The sequence below is a fragment of the Calidris pugnax genome, unplaced genomic scaffold (genome assembly GCF_001431845.1).
Source record: "Calidris pugnax isolate Ruff unplaced genomic scaffold, ASM143184v1 scaffold237, whole genome shotgun sequence".
Taxonomy (NCBI): domain Eukaryota; kingdom Metazoa; phylum Chordata; class Aves; order Charadriiformes; family Scolopacidae; genus Calidris; species Calidris pugnax.
The window spans coordinates 645,505-653,855 of record NW_015090985.1 but is presented as its reverse complement, the minus strand read 5'-3'; the positions used below and the strand labels follow the sequence as shown (position 1 = coordinate 653,855).

The 8,351-nt window shown below is 49.1% G+C and overlaps 1 long non-coding RNA gene across 3 annotated transcripts in view; it reads left to right on the top strand.

Moving 5' to 3' along the window:
- The window catches only part of LOC106894867, a 17,834-nt gene extending 10,794 nt beyond the window's left edge, over positions 1-7,040 (top strand). Inside the window, exons 3-7 of one of the 3 annotated variants that reach the window (XR_001413330.1) lie at positions 995-1,242; positions 1,452-1,694; positions 4,864-4,986; positions 5,556-5,955; positions 6,121-7,040. This is a non-coding gene — a long non-coding RNA (uncharacterized LOC106894867). Of the gene's footprint in view, positions 1-994; positions 1,243-1,451; positions 1,695-4,863; positions 4,987-5,555 lie in introns of all 3 variants that reach the window. The other 2 variants (XR_001413329.1, XR_001413328.1) reach the window with 2 other exon arrangements.
- The last annotated feature ends 1,311 nt before the right edge of the window (positions 7,041-8,351 follow it).

The window sequence follows — 8,351 nt, the reverse complement described above, 5'->3', positions numbered from 1 at the left end:
AGACAGTGTCCCACACAGGGGTTTTTAAAAAAAAAAAAAAAAAAAAAAAAAAAAAAAAAAAAAAAAAAAAAAAAAAAAAAAGTAAAATTAATGTGTGTGAGAAGTGCCAGATTGACAGCTTTAGCGAGTAAAACACTTTACCTATTTGAAGGCTACCCACGTTTTATCTGCTAGAGCTGTCAGCGCGGTACCATTCCTCAGCACAAAATAGACTCTTTTCTTTTTAAACTGTCCTTGTGTCTCCAAATTGCTCAGCCCTGCCATCTGAGAAAGATTCAGGCAGCACTAATGGGGGTAAGCCGTCGGGCTGCTGGAAGAAATGCTGGCACATTTGCCCTGTTTTTGGAGATGCTTAAAATTTGCAAGAGGCTAGAAATGATTTAAAAATAAAATTTATGCGGAATGATTGAAGGCTTAGCTCTGCTTTCAGCCTAGAAGCTGCTGGGAATGGAAGCTTGTTTCTCTCCGTAGCAAATGTTGTTGCCCTCTTGGAAAGACATAACCCAGGTCTTCTCTGGCCTTCTGCAGTGTGCCCCCCGGGTGCTGCAGCAGGACCCCCTTGGCAGGAAGGTGCTTTGAGTGACACCATGGCCATGGTGCACAGATCATGTGGCAGGAGGTCACTGGCAAAAGAGGAGTCCTCCAGGACTCCTTCAGTGGCATCTTATGAGCTTGGGGAGTAGAAACGGCATCTAAACGAGGTTTTGGACCTGTTGCTTTATGGCTTTGGTATCGAGGTGTTGATATCCAGTAACATGTAACCTATTGGACAGAGTCAAATTAGGTTTATGCACTTTTATAGGTAATTTTATTATAGATAAATTTACATCTAAAGCTGCACAGTAAGGTCTTCAAAGCATCTGATACATGAACCTGAAGATCTGCTCTGAAATATTTAATTTTACAACTGTTTGAGTTTGTTCTTTTTTCAGGCAACGCAGTAAAAACGAAAAAGTCCAGTATCTGTTCCATGAAAAATCCATTTTATTTATAGGAAATTCCTTCCCAGCATTTGAAAGGGTGATGAGGTTTTGAGGAACATTCCAGCAGGAGGAAGCAGACCCAAAACTCTAACTTTGAAGGGCTGCCTGAGAAGGGTATGAACAAGATGCTCGTTACAGCAAACAGGAGTCCCTCTGTATCCCGTCAGCATTCTTCCCCATTTCTGCAGATCCCTGTCTTCACTACATCCTAGTGCTGACGGCTGCCGCTGCTTCTGAACTCTTAAATTAGTGGATTAAGGTAATTTTCTTCATAGTTACTGTTCTGTCACAAGGTTCTAAAACTACCCTGTGCCTCCAGTTTCTGCCAGTTACAGCAGAGGGATATTTGAGCCACTATTTTCAAACAGGCAAATGACTGTTTCTCTGTGCTTGGTATCAGTTCTCTTCCTTTTGTTTTTAGCCTTTCTCCTCTCCATGTTTTTCCTCTCTTTTTTGGTTTGCTCTCAGACTGCTGTGGTCTGACATCCCTGCCTTCGCTGGCGCGGACACCGGGAGGGTTTACACAGCACTGGAGCACCAGGAGTGAGGAGATGTGCCATGTGGACCTGCTGTGATGCCTCTGGTGACAGAACCACCTGCCATGGTTGTGCTTTCCTTCTAACTTCCTGCCAGGCTCAACTTCTCTGGGGAAAGGATCTGCTTTTGTTGCGCGATCCTTCTCCGGTCTAATACAATAGGACTCAACCTCAGGTAAGAGCTTCAGGCACTCCCATTATATGAATGAGAACAAGATTGTTGGTGTCAGTAATTAACATTCTTGTGGGATTGTTGGAAATGCTTTGGGATAAACACCACCTGGAATCCTCCTCTGGCTTCTGTGGATTTTTAAGCTGCAGAGGAGGCTGATCCTGTTCACACGCAAGAGGGCATGGGCCATCTGTCTCCTCTCTCACTGGGGGTGCAAGACTCTTTCAGCCCAAAGAGGAGTTACCTCAGTGAGAAGCAGGACACTGGGAAAGTGAGGGCATTGCTGGTGGGGAAGAAGAATGGAGAGTCAATTTTCAGTGTGCCTTCAGTAATGATCTCACCTGAGAACAAAGACTATACGACTACCACCAAAAGAGAGAGAAAAACACCAAACTAAGTGTTCCTGATACCACTGTGAATGCCTGTGGCACAGTGTCATCCCGTGACAGGCATCCAGAGATGAAATCTCACTCTGGTTAAATGGATAGCAAAAAAACCCATTGGCTGCAATAACACCAGGCTTTCCCCTTGGGGGTTACCTGGATTTCTCTGCTCCTGAATGCCCAGACAGCCACATCCCACATTATTATGCACATTCCAATAACAAATAAATTATTCTTTTCCTTTAAAGTGTGGATTGGACTCGGTAAACACTGCATTTTGGATTCTAGGTTCCCTCTATCTACCTCTGAAATCCCTAAATAAACAAACATTGGATTAGGCCTCAGCAGCTCCCTCCACTCAGCTCAGCAACTGAAACCTCTAAGAGCATTTCACACCAACTGCTCCGCTCCTATTTCAGATCCCGCTAAACACTGACTCAAGCGAAGGAGCTCCATCGTCCTCTCAGGCTTCCCAGGGAACTAACCTTAGTTATTGGAAGGTCTGCCTCCAGTTATGGCCCGCCCTGACTCCAGCGAGGAGTTGGAATTGTCTAGCTGTTGACATCAGGAATGACAGAAATATGTGCTGGGGTTAGAGGCTTCCTGGGCAAAGGGCCCACTAACCTAGAATTTGCTCGGCGCAGTCAGGAGGGTGACTTTTAACCTCGGAGCAGTTTGCAAAACCACATCTGTGACCAATAAATATGAAAAACTAAAAAAAAAAAACTAAAAAAAAAAAACTAAAAAAAAAAAACTAAAAAAAAAAAACTAAAAAAAAAAAACTAAAAAAAAAAAACTAAAAAAAAAAAACTAAAAAAAAAAAACTAAAAAAAAAAAACTAAAAAAAAAAAACTAAAAAAAAAAAACTAAAAAAAAAAAACTAAAAAAAAATATCTAATCCCTACTGAATGATGAAAGACAGCCTGCCTGGCTGGGCTGGGATCAGTATGGAGACCTACCCAGGAGTGACCAGACAGGTCACCGTTCCCAGACGTGCTCCGATGCCTCATACACCAGGGAGGCAGCGCAGCAGATTATCCCGAAGGTATCTCATCGCTGTGCCTCTTAAACTCAATGAGCCAGCTCTTTGGCTCCTATCCCCAAATTGCCTTAACCAGCTGCTAGAGGATGCCCAGCAACGGGAAATTCTCTAGATAACAATAAATTGGTGTAATGACTCAGTGTCACCTCGCATCCTGCTGAGCAATAGAGGAATCGCCATCAGATAAGTGGAGGCAGCCAGAGTGCCACCGAGCAGCCAGATCCTAATTCCATCACCCTTCTTGTGGGCCACAGATAACCCGGTGGGATCTGCAGCAGCTCTGAAGCAGCTCCAAATCCCAGCAGGAGTCGGAGAGGCTCCGTGCTCGCTTTGGGACCGAGGTGTCACACAAGATCCGTGAAGCTGTCGTTGTTCCATACCCTTGCTCTGCACCAAAACCCAGTGGGCTGGTTTGAAACATGAAGCACCCCAAGCAAAAGACTGAATTTTAATCACTGAAATGAAGGTCCTCCTCTGGACCCCTCTCTGGGGAGTACTGTCTGTCTCCATTAGTGTGCATGGACTCCCAAAGAAGGTAAATTTTGAATTTACAACTGTACAGTGTCAGTGTGTGAATGACAGCGTTACATCTTGGCTGTAAGGCTGGGGTGTCTCCAAGAGAAGAAAGAACACTTCTTCCACTCAACCGTGTTGCCGTGGCAGAGGCAGATGAGGCAAATATATTGTCTCCAACTATGAAAGGGCGAGGGAATCATTCATACATGTATATTACATGTCTGCAGCCTAAGGGTGCTGGTTTGGCTTTTTTTTTTAATCCAAGAGTTTAGAAGTTTAGAAACGCCGACATGAGGGTGGCCCGTGCAATTGTAATTTGTCCCTCTTGTGCATTTGCATTATGATACACTATTTAATTGTAATTAGATCACACGCTGTTTCTTCCGACAGGTTCCCGGCCTCGCTCATTGTACAGAATAGACTGTGCTCACTAAGTAATAATTTTATTTTCTCCTCGCTGTTCACTATGTGGCCCGTGCTTTATTTACTGCACACTATTCAAATACTCTTCTGAAGACAGATTTATTCATTTCCTCCTGGGCTTTTCCATGGTACTCATCACTATGGTATCCGAGCGCTGCACAAACTAATTCATTTTCTCACCACTGTTGCGAGAACTGGTGTTGCCCTTATTTAACAGATGAGAAACTTAGGCACACAGACAGAATAGTAAAAAAAATATCTTTTAATTTTAGATATCCAATTAGAAACACTCATGGCCTGATTTTGTCAGAAAATATAACGCGGCGAAGCATCCAATTTAGTCAGAAGTTGAATAAGTTCTCATTTCCTGCAGATATATCCGCAAGTGCTCTTCACTTCTGCAAATCAAACTTCAAAATGTCAAATCAGGCACCTCGGACGGGCAGGCTGCGCAATTAGCGCATCGCTGCCGTGGCTCTGCTTGGAGTGTTGTGCTTTGCATCCCTCAGGAGTCCCCAGGCTGAAGCCCTTTCCTGGAGGAGCAGTCACCCACCTGAGCCACGGCGCTGGGCTTGCTCTCCCCACCGTGCCCCACAAGATACGTCAAGTACCTACATCTGATTTTATAGTAAATTAAGTGGAATTGTGTAGGCGCTTACCTTGGTTCCTTGCCCTTGGTTCAGTGTCTGAGCCAGGCGTATCTTTTTGCACTCGCAGCCTTTATTCTGGTATTTCATCACTTGGGAGTGTTTTACTTTGCAGCCCAACTATTGTTGTTTTTATATACGTGTATTTCTCTTCCATTTAGAGATAACCCGAAAAAAACCAACAACCCAGCAATTTAATCCTGTGCTGACATTGACACAGGCCATCAGCCATGTGGAAACTTGTGTAAGAGTTTGCGTGTGGTCCAGTGCTCGAAGGGTTTGAGGTACGTTCCCAGTGCATTTCAGATACTTGCTGCCAGTATCTACTGATGCACATTTATGATATATATGTGTATATAATATAATATACTGATATACATGAGAGATTTCCGGGTGGTTTTCATCACCCTTCCCACATCCTTACCCTCCTGCCCTGCCTCCCTTCCTCAGTCCCTGTCATTCCCACTTCTATACCACCATCTCTAGTGAATCCCCTCTTCCCATGGCCCTTGCTGCATCCCACATCCAGCCTCGGGATCACCCATCCTCCTCCCTCACCCCGCTCCAGCTCTCCCAGCCGATCCCTTTTCCCAGCGAGTTCTCCTTCAGCCCTCAGCCAGAGAAAGTACTGCTCTCTATAGACCTGCCGTGTCATTTTCCTGGCCATTTTCTCCCATTCCCAGCCCGTTTCCAAGTCTTCTCCCACCAGGCTGGCTTCCAGACTCTTGCCTTATCCCTCCCTCCAGGCAGACCCAGTTTCCCTTCCCAACTCACCGTCCCGGAGAACCTGTCTTTCCCCAGCCCCTTTGTGCCTGCCGACTACTCGGCCCTCATCCAGTTCTCCCTCATCCAGTTCTCCTTCATCCAGTTCTCCTCCTCACCGCCTGTTATTCAAGGAGCTTCCCGCTCGGCGTTTCCCGAGAGGACTGGAAGGACAGGTTCCCCTCTCGCCCTTCCTACTGCCTTCAGACTTGGCACGATCCCATCCGGAGCAGCCCTGGAACTGGAACTGCAGGTCCAGCTCCGACTCCCAGAGCCCGGGGCTGTGAGGTGCCGGGTGAGGAGGGAAGGGCTGGGGAACCGCTCTGCCAAGCGCTAGGAAGCCCCCACCCAGCACAAACGGGATTTTCAGCCGGGATTTTCATGGTTGGGTTTGGAGGACACACCTCTGACAAGGTGACCATTCCGCTTTTCAGCCTCTAAGATCCCCGAGAGAAGGAACAAAAGAAGAAATATTTATAATTTAACCCGAGGTATGAACTTAAGATGCTTAAATTTCAGCGCGGTGGTTAGCCTAGCACTATTAAAAGTGACTGGAGGTAGGATTTTACGATGGGAATTGCTAACCAGCTTTAATAGGAGTTATACTACCAGTCCTGCCTTTTAATCAGTGCTTCCATTTTCCGTATAAATTACAGCTCGTAGCTGGTAGTCCTTCTGGCATATCAGATATCGGCGTAACTCAGCAAGCGTAATAAGGAGAAACCCAAACACCCTTCTGGGGAGGTAATTATTCATCATTGTGAAAAGGCTCCAGGATATTTTTAGTGGAGGACAAACCCCTCGTTTCCCGGCAGAAACACCGAAGAAAATGATGGAATAATGAAGCAAGTTTCACCACGAGAAAACACTTCAGACACTGGTGTTGGCTGGCACTTGGTAGTCACGTCGACGTTTAATTAGTCGCGCGCATCTCTGCGTCCCTGCGCACAGCGAAACGCACGCTGCGTCTCGGGGACGCTGCGAAGAGTCTGCCTCCCCAAAGAGCCTCCAAAGAAACAAATCTGTAAATCCCGCTGGATCAGGGATAATTTCAGGGGAATCCAGAGGGGCCTGCAGCGAGAGGGACACCCTCGCCACACGCACAGAGGTTATCACCGGCAACTCTCCGGAAATAGCAGCACTACCGGCGTGAAAACCCATTTCTTTCTGGAACAAACGATTTTAAACTAGTTTTAAAGCATTTTGCGATACAAACACACATTTTAGGGGGATGTACCAGCGTTTCCCATCGTGCAGTGCCGCAGGTTATCTCCCAGTTACCACTTCTTGAGCCCTGGCGCTCCATGATTTACGCACTGAAAGAGACGATTCAATTAGTCAATCATAAAATGAGCAGGGATAGCGTGCGTGTTGTAAAAACACAATTTAGTGGGCAACAAGCTGAGATGGAAGAAACAAAAAATATATGGGTAGACTTCATATGATTAATGAAGGGGGAATGTATATTTATAGCTCTTATTGTGTCCTTTGTAAGGATACGGGATCCAGACCGGCTGGTAACGAGGCAGCATTCAAATGATTTGGATTTGAATGGCAAATGCTGTATAAAACTAATTACCCCCAGGAGGATGAAAATACATTTCATTTGCCTTTTCAAAGTAGGTTTGGGCTTTTCTTCACGTTTATTTATCCTTTGGTTTGTTGAGAAACATGCCTGTTACGAAAGCCGACATCCCAAACTGAGCAGCAAGAGGTGTCGTGTCCCTCCCACCCACCCTCCCTGCAAGAAAACAAGTTTCTGCAAGTTATTTTTATGCGATTAGTGCGATTTGTGTTCCCTGGGTAGCTCTGGGGGCAGGATTGCCACCTCTCCCAGCGACGCGCAGCGCAGCGACTCCGGGCTTCGCAGCTACTCCCCCGACTCCCTCAACGTGTGAGGAAAACCAGATCGGCGCTTTTTCCTTCGCTTTTGCACGCCTTCGTGTGTGCAACACGTGCAGCTCCTGCAGCCACGCCGGGCTTTGGCTCAGAGAGGCATAAATAGAAGTTTATTTCACTTAGAAACGGGAACTTTATGGCACCGCTCCCGCCGCGGCCGTCCGTGACACTGGTGGGACGAGCGCCTGGAGCCATGTCCCGCTGAATCACGGCGAAACGCAGGGTTTGGCCCTGCACCCCGCGCTGTCACCCCTGCGGAGTGCCCCTCAGGGCCAGGGGGGCCGCGTCGGCCCCAGGGACGAGCGGCAGCGGCCTGAGGGCAGGCGGGTACCGGCCTGAGGGGACGGCAGCCCCCGCGGAGCTCCCCTCAGGGCCGGGGCCGCCACGTCGGCCTGAGGGGAGGGCGGCAGCGGCCTGAGGGGGGAGCAGTGCCGGCCTGAAGGGTTCGGCAGCACCGCCCTGAGGGCAGAGCGGGGCCGGCCTGAGGGGTTTGGGAGTGCCGGCCTGAGGGGAGCAGTGCCGGCCTGAGGGGAGCAGTGCCGGCCTGAGGGGAGCAGTGCCGGCCTGAGGGGAGCAGTGCCGGCCTGAGGGGAGCAGTGCCGGCCTGAGGGGAGGAGTGCCGGCCTGAGGGGAGCAGTGCCGGCCTGAGGGGAGCAGTGCCGGCCTGAGGGGAGCAGTGCCGGCCTGAGGGGAGCAGTGCCGGCCTGAGGGGAGCAGTGCCGGCCTGAGGGGAGCAGTGCCGGCCTGAGGGGTTCGGCAGCACGGCCCTGAGGGCAGAGAGGCGCCGGCTTGAGGGGTTTGGGAGCGCCGGCCTAAGGGCAGAGTGGCGCCGGCCTGAGGGGAGCGAGGGGCCGGCGATACCCGCCCGAGGGGAAAGCGGTGCCGACCCGAGGGTTTCTGGCGGTACCAGCCCCGGGGGGTTCGCTGACACCGGCCCCGGGGGGGTTCGGGGTCTCGTCTCGTCTCGCCTCGCCCCGCCCCGCCGCTC